Raw genomic sequence first — 24487 nt, forward strand, 5'->3', positions numbered from 1 at the left:
AACTTCCATTTTTATTTTTATTCAACTTCCATTTCTATTCAATTTACTTTTCTGTTAAACTTCCTTTTTTATTTAATTTTCAAATATATCGTGAAGGTATAGTGGTTTCTTGACTGAACTTCCAATTTTAATTTTCTGCAACTTCCATTTTTATTTTTATTCAACTTCTTTTTTTATTCAAGCTTCTTTTCTATTCAACTTCATTTTTTATTTAATTTCCAAATAGATCGTTAAGGTATAATGGTTTCTGGATTGAACTTACATTTTTAATTTTATACAACTTTCATTTTTATTTTTATTCAACTTCCATTTTTATTCATTTTTCTTTTCTATTAAAGTTCCATTTTTATTTAATTTCCAAATAGATCGTTATGGTATAGTGGTTTCTTTAATGAACTTCCATTTTTAATTTTATGCAACTTCCATTTTTATTTTTATTCAAGTTATTTTTCTATTCTACTTCCTTTTTTATTTAATTTCCTGATAGATCGTTAAGATATAGTGGTTTCTTGAATGAACTTCCATTTTTAATTTTAGGCAACTTCCATTTTTATTTTTATTTAACTTCCTTTTTTATTCAAGTTTCTTTTTTACTCAACTTCCTTTTTTATTTAATTTCCAAGCAGATCGTTAAGGTATAGTGATTTCTGGAATGAACTTCCATTTTTAATTTTCTGCAACTTCCATTTTTGTTTTTATTCAACTTCCATTTTCATTCAATTGACTTTTCTATTAAACTTCCTTTTTTATTTAATTTCCAAATATGTAGTTAAGGTATAGTGGTATCTTGAATGAACTTCCATTTTTAATTTTATGCAACTTCCATTTTTATTTTTATTCGACTTCCATTTTTATTTAAGTCATTTTTCTATTCAACTTTCTTTTTTATTTAATTTCCAAATAGATCGTTAAGGTATAGTGGTTTCTAGAATGAACTTCCATTTTTACTTTTCTGCAACTTCCATTTTTTTTTATTTAACTTCCTTTTTCAATCAAGTTTCTTTTCTACTCAACTTCCTTTCTTATTTAATGTACAAATAGATCGTTAAGGTATACTGGTTCCTGGATTGAACTTCCATTTTTAATTTTCTACAAGTTCCATTTTAATTTTTATTCAACTTCCATTTTTATTCAATTTACTTTTCTATTAAACTTCCTTTTTTATTTAATTTCCAAATAGATCGTTAAGATATAGTGGTTTCTTTAATGAACTTCCATTTTCAATTTTATGGAACTTCCATTTTTATTTTTATTCAGCTTCCATTTTTGTTCAAGTTATTTTTCACTTCAACTTCCTTTTTTAATTAATTTCCAAATAGATCGTTAAGGTATAGCGGTTTCTTGAATTAACTTCCATTTTTAATTTTCTGCAACTTCCATTTTTATTTTTATTTTACTTCCTTTTTTATTCAAGTTTCTTTTCTACTCAACTTACTTTTTTATTTAATTTCAAAATAGATCGTTAAGGTATAATAGTTTCTGGATTGAACTTACATTTTTAATTTTATGCAACTTTCATTTTTATTTTTATTCAACTTCCATTTTTATTCATTTTTCTTTTCTATTCAACTTCCTTTTTTATTTAATTTCCAAATGGATCGTTGAGGTGTAGTGGTTTCTTTATTGAACTTCCATTTTTAATTTTATGCAACTTCCATTTTTATTTTTATTCAGCTTCCATTTTTATTCTAGCTATTTTTCTATTCAACTTCCTTTTTTATTTAATTTCCAAATATATCGTTAAGGTATAGTGGTTTCTTGAATTAACTTCCATTTTTAATTTTCTGCAACTTCCATTTTTATTTTTATTGCACTTTCTTTTTTATTCAAGTTTCTTTTTCTACACAACTTCTTTTTTATTTAATTTCCAAATAGATCGTCAAGGTATAGTGTTTCTGGATTGAACTTCCATTTTTATTCAATGTACTTTTCTACTCAACTTCCTTTTTTCTTTCATTTCCAAATAGATCGTTAAGGTATAGTGGTTTCTTGAATGAACTTCCATTTTTAAATTTCTACAACTTCCATTTTTATTTTTATTGAACTTCCTTTTTCAATCAAGTTTCTTTTCTACTCAACTTCTTTTTTTATTTAATTTCCAAATAGATCGTTAAGGTATACTGGTTTCTGGATTGAACTTCCATTTTTAATTTTCTGCAACTTTCATTTTTATTTTTATTCAACTTCCATTTTTATTCAATTTACTTTTCTATTAAATTTCCTTTTTAGTTAATTTCCAAATAGATCGTTAACGTATATTGGTTTCTTGAATGAACTTCCATTTTTATTTTTATTCGCCTTCCATATTTATTCCAGTTATTTTTCTATTCAACTTCCTTTTTTATTTAGTTTCCAAATAGATGGTTAAGGTGTAGTGGTTTCTTGAATGAAGTTCTAATTTTAATTTTCTGCCACTTCCAGTTGTATTTCTATTCAACTTCTTTTTTTATTCAAGTTTCTTTTCTATTCAACTTCCTTTTTCATTTAATTTCCAAATAGATCGTTAAGGTATAATGGTTTCTGGACAGAACTTCCATTTTTAATTTTATGCCACTTTCACTTCATTTTTTATTTAATTTCCAAATAGATCGTAGAGGTATAGTGGTTTCTTTAATGAACTTCCGTTTTTAATTTTATAGAACTTCCATTTTTACTTTTATTTAACTTCCATTTTTATTCAAGTTATTTTTCTATTCAACTTCCTTTTTTAATTAATTTCCATATAGATCGTTAAGGTATAGTGGTTTCTTGAATGAACTTCCATTTTTAATTTTCTGCAATTTCCATTTTTATTCAAGTTTCTTTTCTATTAAACTTCCTTTTTTATTTAATTTCCAAATTTATCGTGAAGTTATAGTGGTTTCTGGATGGAACTTCCATTTTTATTTCTATTCAACTTCCATTTTTATTCAATCTACTTTTCTATTAAACTTCCTCTTTTATTTAATTTCCAAATATATCGTTAAGGTATAGTTGTTTTTTGAATGAACTTCCAATTTTAATTTGCTGCAAATTCCATTTTTATTTCTATTCAACTTCTTTTTTTATTCAAGCTTCTTTTCTATTCAACTTCCTTTTTTATTTAATTTCCAAATAGATCGTTAAGGTATAATGGTTTCTGGATTGAACTTACATTTTTAATTTTATACAATTTTCATTTTTATTTTTATTCAACATCCATTTCTATTCAATTTTCTTTTCTATTAAAGTTCCTTTTTTATTTAATTTCCAAATAGATCGTTAAGGTATAGTGGTTTCTTTAATGAACTTCCATTTTTAAATTTATGGAACTTCCATTTTTATTTTTATTCAACTTCCATTTTTATTCAAGTTATTTTTCTATTCAACTTCCTTTTTTATTTAAATTCCTAATAGATCGTTAAGGTATAGTGGTTTCTTGAATGAACTTCCATTTTTAATTTCCTGCAACTTCCATTTTTATTCAATTTACTTTCCTATTAAATTTCCTTTTTTATTTAATTTCCAAATTGATCGTGAAGGTATAGTGGTACCTTGAATGAACTTCCATTTTTAATTTTATGCAACTTCCATTTTTATTTTTATTCGACTTCCATTTTTATTCAAGTCATTTTTCTATTCAACTTTCTTTTTTATTTAATTTCCAAATAGATCGTTAAGGTATTGTGGTTTCTTGAATGAACTTCCATTTTTAATTTTCTGCAACTTCCATTTTTATTTTTATTCAACTTCCATTTTTATTCAATTTACTTTTCTGTTAAACTTCCTTTTTTATTGAATTTCCAAATTGATCGTTAAGGTATAGTGGTTTTTTTAATGAACTTTCATTTTTAATTTTATGGAACTTCCATTTTTATTTTTATTCAGCTTCCATTTTTATTCAAGTTATTTTTCAATTCAACTTCCTTTTTTATTTAATTTCCAAATAGATCGTTAAGGTATAGTGGTTTCTTGAATTAACTTCCATTTTTAATTTTCTGCAACTTCCATTTTTATTTTTATTTAACTTCCTTTTTTATTCAAGTTTCTTTTCCACTCAACTTCCTTTTTCATTTAATTTCCGAATAGATCGTCATGGTATAGTGGTTTCTGGATTGAACTTCCATTTTTATTTTTATTCGACTTCCATTTATATTCACTTTACTTTTCTATTAAACTTTCTTTTTTATTTAATTTCCAAATATATCGTTAAGGTATAGTGGTTTCTTGAATGAACTTCCAATTTTAATTTTCTGCAACTTCCATTTTTATTGCTATTCCACTTCTTTTTTTATTCAAGCTTCTTTTCTATTCAACTTCCTTTTTTATTTAATTTCTAAATAGATCGTTAAGGTATAATGGTTTCTGGATTGAACTTACATGTTTAATTTCAGACAATTTTCATTTTTATTTTTATTCAACTTCCGTTTTTATTCAATTTTCGTTTCTATTAAAGTTCCCTTTTTATTTAATTTCCAAGTAAATCGTTAAGGTATAGTGGTTTATTTAATGAAATTCCATTTTCAATTTTATGCAACTTCCGTTTTTATTTTTATTCAACTTCCATTTTTATTCAAGTAATTTTTCTATTCAACTTCCTTTTTTTATTTAATTTGCTAATAGATCGTTAAGGTATAGTGCTTTCTTGAATGAACTTCCATTTTTAATTTTCTGCAACTTCCATTTTTATTTTTATTCAACTTCCTTTTTTATTCAATTACCAAATAGATCGTTAAGGGATAGTGGTATCTTGAATGAACTTCCATTTTTGATTTTATGCAATTTTCATTTTTATTTTTATTCGACTTCCATTTTTATTCAAGTCATTTTTCTATTCAACTTCCTTTTTTATATAATTTCCAAATAGATCGTTAAGGTATAGTGGTTTCTTGAATGAACTTCCATTTTTAATTTTCTGCAACTTTCATTTTTATTTTTATTTGACTTCCTTTTTCAATTAAGTTTCTTTTCTACTCAACTTCCTTTTTTATTTAATTTCCGAATAGATCGTTAAGGTATACTGGTTTCTGGATTGAACTTCCATTTTTAATTTTATGCAACTTTCATTTTTATTTTTATTCAATTTCCATTTTTATTCAATTTACTCCCTATTAAATTTTTTTTTAATTAAATTTCCAAATTGAACGTTAAGGTATAGTGGTTTCTTGAATGAACATCCATTTTTAATTTTCTGCAACTTCCATTTTTATTTTTATTCGACTTTCATTTTTATTCAAGTTATTTTTCTATTCAACTTCCTTTTTTGTTTAATTTCCAAATAGATCGTTAAGGTAAAGTGGTTTCTGGATTGAACTTCCATTTTTAATTTTCTGCAACTTCCATTTTTATTTTTATTCAACTGCCATTTTTATTCAATTTACTATTCTATTAAACTTCCTTTTTTATTTAATTTCCAAATAGATCGTTAAGGTATATTGGCTTTTTGAATGAACTTCCATTTTTAATTTTCTGCAACTTCCATTTTTATTTTTATTCGACTTCCATTTTTATTCAAGTTATTTTTCTATTCAACTTTCTTTTTTATTTAATTTCCAAATAGATCGTTAAGGTATAATGGTTTCTTCAATGAACTTTGATTTTTAATTTTATGGAACTTCCATTTTTCTTTTTGTTTAGCTTCCATTTTTATTCAAGTTATTTTTCAATTCAACTTCATTTTTTATTTAATTTCCAAATAGATGATTAAGGTATAGTGGTTTCTTGGATTAACTTCTATTTTTAATTTTCTGCAACTTCCATTTTTATTTTTATTTAACTTCCTTTTTTTATTCAAGTCTCTTTTCTATTCAACTTCCTTTTTTATTTAATTTCCAAATAGATCGTAGAGGTAGAGTGATTTCTTTAATGAACTTCAATTTTTATTTTTATGGAACTTCCATTTTTATTTTTATTTAGCTTCTATTTTTATTCAAGTTATTTTTCTATTCAACGTGCTTTTTTATTTAATTTCCAAATATATCGTTAATGTATAGTGGTTTCTTGAATTAACTTCCATTTTTAATTTTCCGCAACTTCCAATTCCATTTTTATTTAACTTCCTTTTTTATTCACGTTTCTTTACTATTCAACTTCCTTTTTTATTTAATTTCCAAACAGATCGTTGAGGTATAGTGGTTTCTTTAATGAACTACCATTTTTAATTTTATGGAACTTCCATTTTTATTTTTATTCACCTTCCATATTTTTCAAGTTATTTTTCTATTCAACTTCCTTTTTTATTTAATTTCCAAATATATCGTTGAGGTATTGTGGTTTTTTGAATTAACTTATGTTTTTAATTTTCTGCAACTTCCATTTTTATTTTTATTTAACTTCCTTTTTTATTCAAGTTTCTTTTCTACACAACTTCCTTTTTTATTTAATATCCAAATAGATCGTCAAGGTATAGTCGTTTCTGGATTGAAATTCCATTTTTATTTTTATTCAACTTCTATTTTTATTTAATTTACTTTTCTATTAAACTTCCTTTTTTATTTAATTTCCAAATAGATCGTTAAGCTATACAGGTTTCATGAATGAACTTCCAATTTTAATTTTCTGCAACTTCCATTTTTATTTCTATTCAACTTCTTTTTTTATTCAAGCTTCTTTTCTATTCAACTTCCTTTTTTATTTAATTTCCAAATAGATCGTTAAGGTATAATGGTTTCTGGATTGAACTTACAATTTTAACATTATGCAACTTTCATTTTTATTTTTATTCAACTTCCATTTTTATTCAATTTTCTTTTCAGTTAAAGTTCCTTTTTTATTTAATTTCCAAATAGATCGTTAAGGTATAGTGGTCTCTTTAATGAACTTCCATTTTTACTTTTATGCAACTTTCATTTTTATTTTTATTCAACTTCAATTTTTATTCAAGTTATTTTTCTATTCAACTTCCTTTTTTATTTAATTTCCTAATAGATCGTTACGGTATAGTAGTTTCTTGAATGAATTTCCATTTTTAATTTTCTGCAACTTCCATTTTTATTTTTATTCAACTTCCATTTTTATTCAATTTACTTTTCTATTAAACTTCCTTTTTTATTTAATTTCGAAATAGATCGTGAAGGTATAGTGGTATCTTGAATGAACTTTCATTTTTAATTTTATGCAACTTCCATTTTTATTTTTATTCGACTTCCATTTTTATTAAAGTCATTTTTCTATTCAACTTTCTTTTTTCCTTATTTTCCAAATAGATCATTAAGGTATAGTGGTTTCTTGAATGAACTTCCATTTTTAATTTTCTGCAACTTCCATTTTTATTTTTAATTAACTTCCTTTTTAAATCAAGTTTCTTTTCTACTGAACTTCCTTTTTTATTTAATTTCCAAATAGATCGTTAAGGTATGATGGTTTCTGGATTGAACTTCCATTTTTAATTTTCTGCAACTTCCATTTTTATTTTTATTCAACTTCCATTTTTATTCCATTTACTTTTCTATTAAACTTCTTTTTTTATTTAATTTCCAAACAGATCATTAAGGTATTGCGGTTTCTTTAATGAACTTCCATTTTTAATTTTATGGATCTTCTATTTTTATTTTTATTCAGCTTCCATTTTTATTCAAGTTATTTTTCTATTCAACTTCCTTTTTTATTTAATTTCCAAATAGATGGTTGACGTGTAGTGGTTTCTGGAATTAACTTCCATTTTTAATTTTCTGCAACTTTCATTTTTATCTTTATTTGACTTCCATTTTTATTCAAGTTTCTTTTCTACTCAACTTCCTTTTTCATTTAATTTCCAAATAGATCGTCAAGGTATAATGGTTTCTGGATTGAACTTCCATTTTTATTTTTATTCAACTTCCATTTTTGTTCAATTTACTTTTCTATTATGATTCCTTTTTTATTTAATTTCCAAAAATATCGTTATGGTATAGTGGTTTCTTGAATGAACTTTCAATTTTAATTTTCTGCAACTTCCACTTTTATTTCTATTCAACTTCTTTTTTTATTCAAGTTTTTTTTCTATTCAACTTCCTTTTTTATTTAATTTTCAAATAGATCGTTAAGGTATAATGGTTTCTGGATTGAACTTACATTTTTAATTTTATACAACTTTCATTTTTATTTTTATTCAACTTCCATTTTTATTCAATTTGCTTTTCTATTAAAGTTCCTTTTTTATTTAATTTCCAAATAGATCGTTAAGGTATAGTGGTTTCTTTAATGAACTTCCATTTTTAATTTTATGCAAGTTCCATTTTTATTTTTATTCAACCAAATTTTTATTCAAGTTATTTTCTATTCAACTTCCTTTTTTATTTAATTTGCTAATAGATCGTTAAGGTATAGTGGTTTCTTGAATTAACTTCCATTTTTAATTTTCTGCAACTTCCATTTTTATTTTTATTTAACTTCCTTTTTTATTCAAGTTTCTTTTCTACTCAACTTCCTTTTTTATTTAATTTCCAAATAGATCGTCAAGGTATAGTGGTTTCTGGATTGAACTTCAATTTTTATTTTTATTCAACTTCCATTTTTATTCAATTTACTTTTCTATTAAAGTTCCTTTTTTAGTTAATTTCTGAATATATCATTAAGGTTTAGTGGTTTCTTGAATGAACTTCCAATTTTAATTTTCTGCAACTTCCATTTTTATTTCTATTCAACTTCTTTTTTTATTAAAGCTTCTTTTGTATTCAACTTTCTTTTTTATTTAATTTCCAAATGGATCGTTAAGGTATAATGGTTTCTGGATTGAACTTACATTTTTTATTTTATACAACTTTCATTTTTGTTTTTGTTCAACTTCCATTTTTATTCAATTTGCTTTTCTATTAAAGTTTCTTTTTTATTTAATTTCCAAATAGATAATTAAGGTATAGTGGTTACTTTAATGGACTTCCATTTTTAATTTTATACAACTTCCATTTTTATTATTATTCAACTTCCATTTTTATTCAAGTTATTTTTCTATTCAACTTCCTTTTTTATTTAATTTGCTAATAGATAGTTAAGGTATAGTGGTTTCTTGAATGAACTTCCATTTTTAATTTTCAACAACTTCCATTTTTATTTTTATTCAACTTCCATCTTTATTCAATTTACTTTTCTATTAAACTATCTGTTTATTGAATTTCCAAATAGATCGTTAAGGTATAGTGGTATCTTGAATGAACTTCCATTTTTAATTTTATGCAACTTCCATTTTTATTTTTATTCGACTTCCATTTTTATTCAAGTCATTTTACTATTCAACTTCCTTTTTTATTTAATTTCGAAATAGATCGTTAAGGTATAGTGGTTTCTTGAATGAACTTCCATTTTCAATTTTCTGCAACTTCCATTTTTATTTTTATTCAACTTCCATTTTTTTTAAATTTATTTTTCTATTAAACTTCCCTTTTTATTGAATTTCCAAATAGATCGTTAAGGTATAGTGGTATCTTGAATGAACTTCTATTTTTAATTTTCTGCAACTTTTCATTTTATTTTTATTCGACTTCCATTTTTATTCAAGTCATTTTTCTACACAACTTCCTTTTTTAATTAATTTCCAAAGAGATCGTTAAGTTATAGTTGTTTCCTGAATGAACTTCCATTTTTAATTTTCTGCAACTTCCATTTTTATTTTTATTCAACTTCCATTTTTATTCAATTTACGTTTATATTAAACTTCCTTGTTTATTTAATTTCCAAATAGATCGTTAAGGTATAGTGGTTTCTGGATTCAACTTCCATTTTTATTTTTATTCAACATCCATTTTTATTCAATTTACTTTTCTATTCAACTTCCTTTTTTATTTAATTTCCAAATAGATCGTTGAGGTATAGTGGTTTCTTGAATGAACTTCCATTTTTAACTTTATGGAACTTCCATTTTTATTTTTATTCAGCTTCCATTTTTATTCAAGTTATTTTTCTATTCAACTTCCTTTTTTATTTAGTTTCCAAATAGATCGTTAAGGTATAGTGGTTTCTTTAAGGAACTTCCATTTTTAATTTCATGCAACTTCCATTTTTATTTTTATTCAACTTCCATTTTCATTCAATTTACTTTTGTATTATACTTCCTTTTTTATTTAATTTCCAAAAATATCGTTAAGGTATAGTGGTTTCTTGAATGAACTTCCAATTTTAATTTTCTGCAACTTCCATTTTTATTTCAATTCAACTTCTTTTTTGATTCAAGCTTCTTTTCTATTCAACTTCCTTTTTTATTTAATGTCCAAATAGATCGTTAAGGTATAATGGTTTCTGGATTAAACTTACATTTTTAATTTTATACAACTTTCATTTTTATTTTTATTCAACTTCCATTTTTATTCAATATTCTTTTATATTAAAGTTCCTTTTTTATTTAATTTCCAAATAGATCGTTAAGGTATAGTGGTCTCTTTAATGAACTTCCATTTTTAATTTTATGCAACTTTCATTTTTATTTTTATTCAACATCCGTTTTCATTCAAGTTATTTTTCTATTCAACTTCCATTTTTATTTAATTTGCTAATAGATTGTTAAGGTATAGTGGTTTCTTAAATGAACTTCCATTTTTAATTTTCTGCAACTTCCATTTTTATCAATTTACTTTTCTATGAAACTTTCTTTTTTATTGAATTTCCAAATAGATCGTTAAGGTATAGTGGTCTCTTGAATGAACTTCCATTTTTAACTTTATGGAACTTCCATTTTTATTTTTATTCAGCTTCCATTTTTATTCAAGTTATTTTTCTATTCAACTTCCTTTTTTATTTAGTTTCCAAATAGATCGTTAAGGCATAGTGGTTTCTTTATTGAACTTCCATTTTTAATTTCATGCAACTTCCATTTTTATTTTTATTCAACTTCCATTTTCATTCAATTTACTTTTGTATTATACTTCCTTTTTTATTTAATTTCCAAAAATATCGTTAAGGTATAGCGGTTTCTTGAATGAACTTCCAATTTTAATTTTTTGCAACTTCCATTTTTATTTCTATTCAACTTCTTTTTTGATTCAAGCTTCTTTTCTATTCAACATCCTTTTTTATTTAATTTCCAAACAGATCGTTAAGGTATAATGGTATCTGGATTAAACTTACATTTTTAATTTTATACAACTTTCATTTTTATTTTTATTCAACTTCCATTTTTATTCAATTTTCTTTTATATTAAAGTTCCTTTTTTATTTAATTTCCAAATAGATCGTTAAGGTATAGTGGTCTCTTAAATGAACTTCCATTTTTAATTTTATGCAACTTTCATTTTTATTTTTATTCAACTTCTGTTTTCATTCAAGTTATTTTTCTATTCAACTTCCTTTTTTATTTAATTTGCTAATAGATCGTTAAGGTATAGTGGTTTCTTGAATGAACTTCCATTTTTAATTTTCTGCAACTTCCATTTTTATTTTTATTCAACTTCCATTTTTATCAATTTACTTTTCTATTAAACTTTCTTTTTTATTGAATTTCCAAATAGATCGTTAAGGTATAGTGGTCTCTTGAATGAACTTCCATTTTTAACTTTATGGAACTTCCATTTTTATTTTTATTCAGCTTCCATTTTTATTCAAATTATTTTTCTATTCAACTTCCTTTTTTATTTACTTTCCAAATAGATCGTTAAGGTATAGTGGTTTCTTTAATGAACTTCCATTTTTAATTTCATGCAACTTCCATTTTTATTTTTATTCAACTTCCATTTTCATTCAATTTACATTTCTATTATACTTCCTTTTTTATTTAATTTCCAAAAATATCGTTAAGGTATAGTGGTTTCTTGAATGAACTTCCAATTTTAATTTTCTGCAACTTCCATTTTTATTTCTATTCAACTTCTTTTTTTATTCAAACTTCTTTTTTATTCAACTTCCTTTTTTATTTAATTTCCAAATAGATCGTTAAGGTATAATGGTTTCTGGATTGAACTTACATTTTTAATTTTATGCAACTTTCATTTTTAATTTTATTCAACTTCTATTTTTATTCAATTTTCTTTTCTATTAAACTACCTTTTTTATTTAATTTCCAAATAGATCGTTAAGGTATTGTGGTTTCTTTAATGAACTTCCATTTTTAATTTTATGAAACTTCCATTTTTAATTTTATTCAGCTTCCATTTTTATTCAAGTTATTTTTCTATTCAACTTCCTTTTTTATTTAATTTCCAAATAGATGGTTGAGGTATAGTGGTTTCTTGAATCAACTTCCATTTTTAATTTTCTGCAACTTCCATTTTTATTTTTATTTAACTTCCTTTTTTATTCAAGTTTCTTTTCTACTCAACTTCCTTTTTTATTTAATTTCCAAATAGATCGTCAAGGTATAGTGGTTTCTGGATTCAACTTCCATTTTTATTTTTATTCAACTTCCATTTTTATTCAATTTTCTTTTCAATTAAACTTCCTTTTTTATTTAATTTCCAAATATATCGTTAAGGTATAGTGGTTTCTTGAATGAACTTCCAATTTTAATTTTCTGCAACTTCCATTTTTATTTCTATTCACCTTTTTTTTTTATTCAAGCTTCTTTTGCATTCAACTTCCCTTTTTTTTTTTAATTTCCAAATAGATCGTTAAGGTATAATGGTTTCTGGATTGAACTTACATTTTTAATTTTATACAACCATCAATTTTATTTTTATTCAACTTCCATTTTTATTCAATTTTCTTTTCTATTAAAGTTCCGTTTTTATTTAATTTCTGAATAGATCGTTATGGTATAGTGGTTTCTTTAATGAACTTCCATTTTTAATTTGATGCAACTTCCATTTTTATTTTTATTCAACTTCCATTTTTATTCAAGTTATTTTTCTATTGAACTTCCTTTTTTATTTAATTTGCTAATAGATCGTTAAGGTATAGTTGTTTCTTGAATGAACTTCGATTTTTAATTTTATGGAACTTGCATTTTTATTTTTATTGAGCTTCCATTTTTATTCAAGTTTCTTTTCTATTCAATTTCTTTTTTTATTTAATTTTCAAATATTTCGTCAAGGTATACTGGTTTCTGGGTTGAACTTCCATTTTTAATTTTGTGCAACTTTCACTTTTAATTTTATTCAACTTCCATTTTTATTGAATTTACTTTTCTATTAAGCTTCCTTTTTTATTTAATTTCCAAATAGATGCTTAAGGTATAGTGGTTTCTTGAATTAACTTCCATTTTTAATTTTCTGCAACTTTCACTTTTATTTTTATTTAACTTCCTTTTTTATTCAAGTTTCTTTTTTATTCAACTTCCTTTTTTATTTAATTTCCAAATAGATCGTCAACGTATAGTGGTTTCTGGATTGAACTTCCATTTTTATTTTTCTTCAACTTCCATTTTTATTCAATTTACTTTTCTATTAAACTTCCTTTTTAATTTAATTTCCGAATATATCGTTAAGGTATAGTGGTTTCTTGAATGAACTTCCAATTTTAATTTTCTGCAACTTCCATTTTTATTTCTATTCAACTTCTTTTTTTATGCAAGCTTCTTTTCTATTCAACTTCCTTTTTTATTTCATTTCCAAATATATCGTTAAGGTATAATGGTTTCTGGATGGAACTTACATTTTTTATTTTATACAACTTTCATTTTTGTTTTTATTCAACTTCTATTTTTAATCAATTTGCTTTTCTATTCAAGTTCCTTTTTTATTTAATTTCCAAATAGATCGTTACGGTATAGTGGTTTCTTTAATGAACTTTCGTTTTTAATTTTATGCAACTTCCATTTTTATTTTTATTCAACTTCCATTTTTATTCAAGTTATTTTCCTATTCAACTTCCTTTTTTATTTAATTTGCTAGTAGATCGTTAAGGTATAGTGGTTTCTTTAATGAACTTCCATTTCCAATTTTCTGCAATTTCCATTTTTATTTTTGTTCAACTTCTATTTTTATTCAATTTACTTTTCTATTAAACTTTCTTTTTTATTGAATTTCCAAATAGATCGTTAAGGTATAGTGGTATCTTGAATGAACTTCCATTTTTAATTTTGTGCAACTTCAACTTTTATTTTTATTCGACTTCCATTTTTATTCAAGTCATTTTTCTATTCAACTTCCTTTTTTATTTAATTTCCAAATAGATCGTTAAGGTATAGTGGTTTCTTGATTGAACTTCCATTTTCTATTTTCTACAACTTCCATTTTTATTTTTATTCAACTTCTATTTTTATTCAATTTACTTTTCCCTTAAACTTCCTTTTTTATTGAATTTCCATATAGATCATTAAGGTACAATGGTATCTTGAATGAACTTCTATTTTTAATTTTCTGCAACTTCCATTTTTATTTTTATTCGACTTCCATTTTTATTCAAGTCATTTTTCTACTCAACTTCCTTTTTTTTTTTAATTTCCAAATCGATCGTTAAGGTATAGTGGTATCTTGAATGAACTTCCATTTTTAATTTTATGCAACTTCCACTTTTATTTTTATTCGACTTCCATTTTTATTCAAGTCATTTTTCTATTCAACTTCCTTTTCTATTTAATTTCCAAATAGATCATTAAGGTATAGTGGTTTCTTGAATGAACCTCCATTTTTAATTCTCTACAACTTCCATTTTTATTTTTATTCAACTTATTTTTCTATTAAACTTCCTTTTTTATTTCATTTCCAAATAGATCGTTAAGGTATTGTGGTTTCTTTAATGAACTTCCATTTTTAATTTTATGGAACTTCCATTTCTATTTTTATTCAGCTTCCATTTTTATTCAAGTTATTTTTCTATTCAACTGCCTTTTTTATTTAATTTCCAATTAGATGGTTGAGGTATAGTGGTTTCTTGAATTAACTTCCATTTTTAATTTTCTGCAACTTCCATTTTTATTTTTCTTTAACTTCCTTTTTTATTTAATTTCCAAATAGATCGTCAAGGTATAGTGGTTTCTGGATTCAACTGCCATTTTTATTCAATTTACTTTTCTATTAAACTTCATTTTTTATTTAATTTCCAAATATATCGTTAAGGTATAGTGGTTTCTTGAATGGACTTCCAATTTTAATTTTCTGCAACTTCCATTTTTATTTCTATTCAACTTCTTTTTTGATTCAAGCTTGTTTTCTATTCAACTTCCTTTTTTATTTTATTTTCAAATAGATCGTTAAGGTATAATGGTTTCTGGATTGAACTTACATTTTTAATTTTATACAACTTTCATTTTTATTTTTATTCAACTTCCATTTTTATCCAATTTTGTTTTCTATTAAAGTTTCGTTTTTATTTAATTTCTAAATGGATCGTTAAGGTACAGTGCTTTCTTTAATAAACTTCCATTTTTAATTTTATGCAACTTTCATTTTTATTTTTATTCAACTTCCATTTTTATTCAAGTTATTTTTCTATTCAACTTCCTTTTTTATTTAATTTGCTAAGAGATCGTTAAGGTATAGGTGTTTCTTGAATGAACTTCCATTTTTAATTTTCTGCAACTTCCATTTTTATTTTCATTCAACTTCCAGTTTTATTCAATTTACTTTTCTATTAAACTTCCTTTTTTATTTAATTTCCAAATAGATCGTTAAGGTATTGGGGTTTCTTTAATGAACTTCCATTTTTAATTTTATTGAACTTCCATTTTTATTTTTATTCAGCTTCCATTTTTATTCAAGTTATTTTCCTATTCAACTTCCTTTTTTATTTAATTTCCAAATAGATGGTTGAGGTATAGTAGTTTCTTGAATTAACTTCCATTTTTAATTTTCTGCAACTTCCATTTTTATTTTTATTTCACTTCCTTTTTTATTCAAGTTTCTTTTCTACTCAACTTCCTTTTTTATTTTATTTCCAAATAAATCGTCAAGGTATAGTGGTTTCTGGATTGAACTTTCATTTTTATTTTTATTCAACTTCTATTTTTATTCAATTTACTTTTCTATTAAACCTCATTTTTTATTTAATTTCCTAATAGATCGTTAAGGTATAGTGGTTTCTTAAATGAACTTCAATTTTTAATTTTCTGCAACTTCTATTTTTATTTTTATTCTACTTCCATTTTTATTCAATTTCTTTTTCTATTAAACTTCCTTTTTTATTTAATTTCCAAATATATCGTGAAGGTATAGTGGCATCTTGAATGAACTTCCATTTTTAATTTTTTACAACTTCCAATTTTATTTTTATTCGACTTCCATTTTTATTCAAATCATTTTCTATTCAATGTACTTTTCTACTCAACTTCCTTTTTTATTTAATTTCCAAATAGATCGTTAAGGTATAGTGGTTTCTTGAATGAACTTCCATTTTTCATTTTCTCCAACTTCCATTTTTATTTTTATTTAACTTCCTTTTACAATCAAGTTTCTTTTCTACTCAACTTCCTTTTTTATTTAATTTCCAAATAGATCGTGAAGGTATACTGGTTTCTAGATTGAACTTCTATTTTTGATTTTCTGCGACTTCTATTTTTATTTTTATTCAACTTTTATTTTTATTCAATTTACTTTTCTATTAAACTTCCTTATTTATTTAATTTCCAAATAGATCGTTAAGGTATAGTGGTTTCTTTAATGAACTTCCATTTTTAATTTTATGGAACCTCCATTTATATTTTTATTCAGCTTCCATTTTTATTCAAGTTATTTTTCTATTCAACTTCCTTTTTTATTCAATTTCCAAATAGATGGTTAAGGTATAGTGGTTTCTTGAATTAACTCCATTTTTAATTTTCTGCAACTTCCATTTTTATTTTTATTTAACTTCCTTTTTTATTCAAGTTTCTTTTATACTCAACTTCCTTTTTTATTTAATTTCCAAATAGATCGTCAAGGTATAGTGGTTTCTGGATTGAACTTCTATTTTTATTTTTATTCAACTTCCATTTTCATTCAATTTACTTTTCTATTAAACTTCCTTTTTTATTTAATTTCCAAATATATCGTTAAGGTATAGTGGTTTCTTGAATTAACTTCCAATTTTAATTTTCTGCAACTTCCATTTTTCTTTCTATTCAACATCTTTTTTTATTCCAGCTTCTTTTCTATTCAACTTCCTTTTTTATTTAATTTCCAAATAAATCGTTACGGTATAATGGTTTCTGGATTGAACTTACATTTTCAATTTTATGCAACTTTAATTTTTATTTTTATTCTGCTTTCTTTTTTCTTCAATTTTCTTTTCTATTAAAGTTCCTTTTTCATTTAATTTCCAAATAGATCGTTAAGGTATAGTGGTTTCTTTAATGAACTTCCATTTTTAATTTTATGCAACTTCCATATTTATTTTTAATCAACTTCCATTTTTATTTAAGTTATTTTTCTATCCAACTTCCTTTTTTATTTAATTTCCTAATAGATCGTTAAGGTATAGTGGTTTCTTGAATGAACTTCCATTTTTAATTTTCTGCAACTTTCATTTTTATTTTTATTCAACTTCCATTTTTATTCAATTTACTTTTCTATTAAGCTTCCTTTTTTATTTAATTTCCAAATAGATCGTTATGGTATAGTGGTATCTTGAATGAACTTCCAATTTTAATTTAATGGAACTTCCATTTGTATTTTTATTCAGCTTCCATTTTAATTCAAGTTATTTTTTTATTCTACATCCTTTTTTATTTAATTTCCAAATAGATGGTTAAGGTATTGTGGTTTTTTGAATTAACTTACATTTTTAATTTTGCTGCAACTTTCATTTTTATTTTTATTTAACTTCCTTTTTTATTCAAGTTTCTTTCTACTCATCTTCCTTTTTTTTTTAATTTCCAAATAGATCGTCAAGGTATAGTGGTTTCTAGAATGAACTTCCATTTTTATTTTTATTGAAATTCCATTTTTATTCAATTTACTTTTCTATTAAACTTCCTTTTTTATTTAATTTCCAAATATATTGTTAAGGTATAGTGGTTTCTTGACTGAATTTCCAATTTTAATTTTCTGCAACTTCCATTTTTATTTCTATTCAATTTCTTTTTTTATTCAAGCTTCTTTTCTATTCAACTTCGTTTTTTATTTAATTTCCAAATAGATCGTTAGGGTATAATGGTTTTTGGATTGAACTTACATTTTTACTTTTATGCAACTTTCATTTTTATTTTTATTCAACTTCCATTTTTATCCACTTTTCTTTCCTATTAAGTTCCTTTTTTATTTAATTTGCAAATAGATCGTTAAGGTATAGTGGTTTCTTGTATGAACTTCCATTTTTAATTTTCTGCAACTTCCAATTTTATTTTTATTCGACTTTCATTTTTATTCAATTTACTTTTCTATTCAACTTCCTATTTAATTTAATTTCCAAATAGATCGTTAAGGTATACTGGTTTCTGGATTGAACTTCCATTTTTAATTTTATGCAACTTTCACTTTTCTTTTTATTCAAGTTCTATTTTTATTTAATTTATTTTTCTATTAAACTTCCTTTTTTATTTAATTTTCAAATAGATCGTTAAGGTATAGTAGTTTATTTAATGAACTTCCATTTTTAATTTTGTGGAACTTCCATTTTTATTTTTATTCAGCTTCCATTTTTATTCAAGTTATTTTTCTAATCAACTTTCTTTTTTATTTACTTTCCAACTAGATCGTTAAGGTATAGTGGTTTCTTGAATTAACATCCATTTTTAACTTTCTGCAACTTCCAATTTTATTTTTATTTAACTCCCTTTTTTATTCATGTTTCTTTTCGACTCAACTTCCTTTTTTATTTAATTTCCAAATAGATCGTCAAGGTATAGTGGTTTCTGGATTGAACTTCCATTATTATTTTTATTCAACTTCCGTTTTTATTCAATTTACTTTTCTATTAAACTTCCTTTTTTGTTTAATTTGCAAATAAATCGTTAAGGTATAGTGGTTTCTTGAATGAACTTCCAATTTTAATTTTCTGCAACTTCTTTTTTTATTCAAGCTTCTTTTCTATTCAACTTCCCTTTTTATCTAATTTCCAAATAGATCGTTAAGGTATAGTGGTTTCTGGATTGAACTTCCATTTTTAATTTTATGCAACTTTCATTTTTATTTTTATTAAACTTCCATTTTTATTCAATTTACTTTTCTATTAAACTTAGTTTTCTATTTAATTTCCAAATAGATCGTTAAGTTATGTTGGTTTTTGAATGAACTTCCATTGTTAATTTTCTGAAACTTCCATTTTTATTTTTATTTGACTTCCATTTTTATTCAATTTACTTTTCTATTCAACTTCCTTTTTTATTTAATTTCAAAATAGATCGTTAAGATATAGTGGTTTCTTGAATGAACTTCCATTTTTAATTTTCTCCAACTACAATTTTTATTTTTAGTTAACTTCCTTCTTTGTTCAGGTTTCTTTTCTACTCAACTTCCTTCTTTATTTAATTTCCAAATAAATCGTTAAGGTATAGTGGTTTCTGGATTGAACTTCCATTTTTAATTTTCTGCAACTTCTACTTTTATTTTTATTCAATTTACTTTTCTATTAAACTTCCTTTTTTATTTAATTTCCAAATAAATCGTTAAGGTATAGTGGTTTCGTGAAAGAACTTCCAATTTTAATTTTCTGCAACTTCATTTTTTATTCAAGCTTCTTTTCAATTCAACTTCCTTTTTTATTTAATTTCCAAATAGATCGTTAAGGTACAGTGGTTTCTGGACTGAACTTCCATTTTTAATTTATGCAACTTTTATTTTTATTTTTATTAAACTTCCATTTTTATTCAATTTACTTTTCTATTAAATTCGTTTTCTATTTAATTTCCAAATAGATCGTTAAGTTATGTTGGTTTTTGAATGAACTTCCATTTTTAATTTTCTGCAAATTCCATTTTTATTTTTATTCGACTTCCATTTTTATTCAATTTACTTTTCTATTAAACTTCCTTTTTTATTTAATTTCCAAATAGATCGTTAAGGTATAGTGGCTTCTTGAATGAAGTTCCATTTTTCATTTTATGGAACCTCCATTTTTATTTTTATTCAGCTTCCATTTCTATTCAAGTTATTTTTCTATTCAACTTCCTTTTTTAATTAATTTCCAAATAGATGGTTAAGGTATAGTGGTTTCTTGAATTAACTTCTATTTTTAATTTTCTGCAACTTCCATTTTTATTTTTATTCAACTTCCTTTTTTATTCAAGTTTCATTTATACTCAACTTCCTTTTTTATTTAATTTCCAAATAGATCGTCGAGGTATAGTGGTTTATGGATTGAACTTCTATTTTTATTTTTATTCAACTTCCATTTTCATTCAATTTACTTTTCTATTAAACTTCCTTTTTTATTTAATTTCCAAATATATCGTTAAGGTATAGTGGTTTCTTGAATTAACTTCCAATTTTAATTTTCTGCAACTTCCATTTTTATTTATATTCAACATCTTTTTTTATTCTAGCTTCTTTTCTATTCAACTTCCTTTTTTATTTAATTTCCAAATAAATCGTTAAGGTATAATGGTTTCTGGATTGAACTTACATTTTCAATTTTATGCAACTTTAATTTTTATTTTTATTCTGCTTCCATTTTTCTTCAATTTTCTTTTCTATTAAAGTTCCTTTTTCATTTAATTTCCAAATAGATCGTTAAGGTATAGTGGTTTCTTTAATGAACTTCCATTTTTAATTTTGTGCAACTTCCATATTTATTTTTATTCAACTTCCATTTTTATTCAAGTTATTTTTCTATTCAACTTCCTTTTTTATTTAATTTCTTAATAGATCGTTAAGGTATAGTGGTTTCTTGAATGAACTTCCATTTTTAATTTTCTGCAACTTTCATTTTTATTTTTATTCAACTTCCATTTTTATTCAATTTACTTTTCTATTAAGCTTCATTTTTTATTTAATTTCCAAATAGATCGTTATGGTATAGTGGTATCTTGAATGAACTTCCATTTTTAATTTAATAGAACTTCCATTTTTATTTTTATTCAGCTTCCATTTTAATTCAAGTTATTTTTCTATTCTACGTCCTTTTTTATTTAATTTCCAAATAGATGGTTAAGGTATTTTGGTTTTTTGAATTAACTTCCATTTTTAATTTTGCAATAACTTCCATTTTTATTTTTATTTAACTTCCTTTTTTATTCAAGTTTTTTTCTACTGATCTTCCTTTTTTTTTTAATTTCCAAATAGATCGTCAAGGTATAGTGGTTTCTAGATTGAATTTCCATTTTTATTTTTATTGAAATTCCATTTTTATTCAATTTACTTTTCTATTAAACTTCCTTTTTTATTTAATTTCCAAATATATTGTTAAGGTATAGTGGTTTCTTCACTGAACTTCCAATTTTAATTTTCTGCAACTTCAATTTTTATTTCTATTCAACTTCTTTTTTTATTCAAGCTTCTTTTCTATTCAACTTCGTTTTTTATTTAATTTCCAAATAGATCGTTAGGGTATAATGGTTTTTGGATTGTTACATTTTTAATTTTATGCAATTTTCATTTTTATTTTTATTCAACTTTCATTTTTATCCATTTTTCTTTCCTATTAAGTTCCTTTTTTATTTAATTTGCAAATAGATCGTTAAGGTATAGTGGTTTCTTGAATGAACTTCCATTTTTAATTTTCTGCAACTTCCATTTTTATTTTTATTTAACTTCCTTTTCCAATCAAGTTTCTTTTCTACTCAACTTCCTTTTTTATTTAATTTCCAAATAGATCGTGAAGGTATACTGGTTTCTAGATTGAACTTCTATTTTTTATTTTCTGCGAGTTCCATTTTTATTCAATTTACTTTTCTATTAAACTTCCTTTTTTATTTAATTTCCAAATAGATCGTTAAGGTATAGTGGTTTCTTTAATGAACTTCCATTTTTAATTTTATGGAACCTCCATTTTTATTTTTATTCAGCTTCCATTTTTATTCAAGTTATTTTTCTACTCAACTTCGTTTTTTAATTAATTTCCAAATAGATGGTTAAGGTATAGTGGTTTCTTGAATTAACTTCCATTTTAATTTTCTGCAACTTCCATTTTTATTTTTTTTAACTTCCTTTTTTATTCAAGTTTCTTTTTTACTCAACTTCCTTTTTTATTTAATTTCCAAATAGATCGTCGAGGTATAATGGTTTTTGGATTGAACTTCTATTTTTATTTTTATTCAACTTCCATTTTCATTCAATTTACTTTTCTATTAAACTTCCTTTTTTATTTAATTTCCAAATATATCGTTAAGGTATAGTGGTTTCTTGAATTAACTTCCCATTTTAATTTTTTGCAACTTCCATTTTTATTTCTATTCAACTTTTTTTTTTATTCCAGCTTCATTGCTATTCAACTTCCTTTTTTATTTAATTTCCAAATAAATTGTTAAGGTATAATGGTTTCTGGATTGAACTTACATTTTCAATTTTATGCAACTTTCATTTTTATTTTTATTCTACTTCCATTTCTCTTCAATTTTCTTTTCTAGTAAAGTTCCTTTTTCATTTAATTTCCAAATAGATCGTTAAGGTATAGTGGTTTCTTTAATGAACTTCCATTTTTAATTTGATGCAACTTCCATATTTATTTTTATTCAACTTCCATTTTTGTTCAAGTTATTTTTCTATTCAACTTCCTTTTTTATTTAATTTCCTAATAGATCGTTAATGTATAGTGGTTTCTTGAATGAACTTCCATTTTTAATTTTCTGCAACTTTCATTTTTATTTTTATTCAACTTCCATTTTTATTCAATTTACTTTTCTATTAAGCTTCCTTTTTTTATTTAATTTCCAAATAGATCGTTATGGTATAGTGGTATCTTGAATGAACTTCCAATTTTAATTTAATGGAACTTTCATTTTTATTTTTATTGAACTTCCATTTTTATTTTTATTCAATTTCCATTTTTATTCAATTTACTTTTCTATTGAACTTCCTTTTTTATTTAATTTCCGAATAAATCGTTAAGGTATAGTGGTTTCTTGAATGAACTTCCAATTTTAATTTTCTGCCACTTCTTTTTTTATTCAAACTTCTTTTCTATTCAACTTCCTTTTTTATTTAATTTCCAAGTAGATCGTTAAGGTATAGTGGTTTCTGGATTGAACTTCCATTTTTAATTTTATGCAACTTTCATTTTTATTTTTCTTCAACTTCCATTTTTATTCAATTTACTTTTCTATTAAACTTCGTTTTCTATTTAATTTCCAAATAGATCGTTAAGTTATGTTGGTTTTTGAATGAACCTCCATTTTTAATTTTCTGCAACTTCCATTTTTATTTTTATTTGACTTCCATTTTTATTCAATTTACTTTTCTATTCAACTTCCTTTTTTATTTAATTTCCAAATAGATCGTTAAGGTATAGTGGTTTCTTGAATGAACATCCATTTTTAATTTTCTCCAACTACAATTTTTATTTTTAGTTAACTTCCTTCTTTGTTCAGGTTTCTTTTCTACTCAACTTCCTTCTTTATTTAATTTCCAAATAGATCGTTAAGATATAGTGGTTTCTGGATAGAACCTCCGTTTTTAATTTTCTACAACTTCCATTTTTATTTTTATTCGACTTCCATTTTTATTCAAATTACTTTTCTATTCAACTTCCTTTGTAATTTAATTTCCAAATAGATCGTTAAGGTATACTGGTTTCGGGATTGATCTTCCATTTTCAATTTTATGCAACTTTCACTTTTCTTTTTATTCAACTTCCCTTTTTATTCAATTTACTTTTCTATTAAAATTCCTTTTTTATTTAATTTCCAAATAGATCGCTAAGGTATGGTGGTTTATTTAATGGACTTCCATTTTTAATTTTATGGAATTTTCATTTTTATTTTTATTCAGCTTCCATTTTTATTCAAGTTATTTTTCTATTCAACTTCCTTTTTTATTTAATTTCCAACTAGATCGTTAAGGTATAGTGGTTTCTTGAATTAACTTCCATTTTCAATTTTCTGCTACTTTAATTTTTATTTTTATTTAACTTCCTTTTTTATTCAAGTTTCTTTTCGACTCAACTTCCTTTTTTCTGTAATTTCCAAATAGATCGTTAAGGTATAGTGGTTTTTTGAATGAACATCCATTTTTAATTTTCTGCAACTTCCGTTTTTATTTTTATTTAACTTCCTTTTTCATTCAAGTTTCTTTTCTACTCAACTTCATTTTTTATTTAATTTTCAAGTAGATCGTTAAGGTATAGTGGTTTCTAGATTGAACTTCCATTTTTAATTTTATGCGACTTTCATTTTTATTTTTATTCAATTTTCATTTTTATTCAATTTACTTTTCTATTAAACTTCCTTTTTTATTTAATTTCCAAATAGGTCGTTAAGGTATAGTGGTTTCTTGAATGAACTTCCACTTTTAATTTTGTGCCACTTCCATTTTTATTTTATTCGACTTCCATTTTTATTCAAATTATTTTTCTATTCGACTTCCATTTTTTTTTTTAATTTCCATATAGATCGTTAAGGTATAGTGGTTTCTTGAATGAACTTCCATTTTTATTTTTCTGCAACTTTCATTTTTATTTTTATTTAACTTCCTTTTTTATTCAAGCTTCTTTTCTACTCAACTTCCATTTTTATTTAATTTCCAAATAGATCGTTAAGGTATAGTGGTTTCTGGATTGAACTTCCATTTTTAATTTTATGCAACTTTCATTTTTATTTTTATTCAACTTCCATTTTTATTCAATTTACTTTTCTATTAAACTTCCTTTTTTATTTAATTTCTAAATAGATCGTTAAGGT

This window comes from Camellia sinensis, unplaced genomic scaffold, assembly GCF_055761805.1.
Source record: "Camellia sinensis isolate YWXY unplaced genomic scaffold, ASM5576180v1 Unanchor2, whole genome shotgun sequence".
Taxonomy (NCBI): Eukaryota; Viridiplantae; Streptophyta; class Magnoliopsida; order Ericales; family Theaceae; genus Camellia; species Camellia sinensis.